This window comes from Theobroma umbraticum, unplaced genomic scaffold (genome assembly GCF_002168275.2).
Source record: "Theobroma umbraticum cultivar Fairchild unplaced genomic scaffold, ASM216827v3 scaffold_146.0, whole genome shotgun sequence".
Classification (NCBI taxonomy): domain Eukaryota; kingdom Viridiplantae; phylum Streptophyta; class Magnoliopsida; order Malvales; family Malvaceae; genus Theobroma; species Theobroma umbraticum.
Window position 1 is genome coordinate 3324065 of NW_018397265.1, and position 261 is coordinate 3324325.

The window sequence follows — 261 nt, forward strand, 5'->3', positions numbered from 1 at the left end:
ATAATCAAAACTATAATAATTTTAATGCTAACACATAGGCCCACAAATGTCTAAATTGACAAGTTCAAAAAGATGGGTGGCCTTTTTAGCCTTCCTAAAGGCTTTCTGCTGGACTTACCACAAGATATGGCTTACATGTAGGAAGTTTAACTTTGGTAAGTGAGCCCTATGGCCTTTTCTAGCCAATCTAGATATTTTATTTTGCCTAATATGTCCTAATATAGGATGCCATTTCACATAATCATTTATAACATCAGAAGA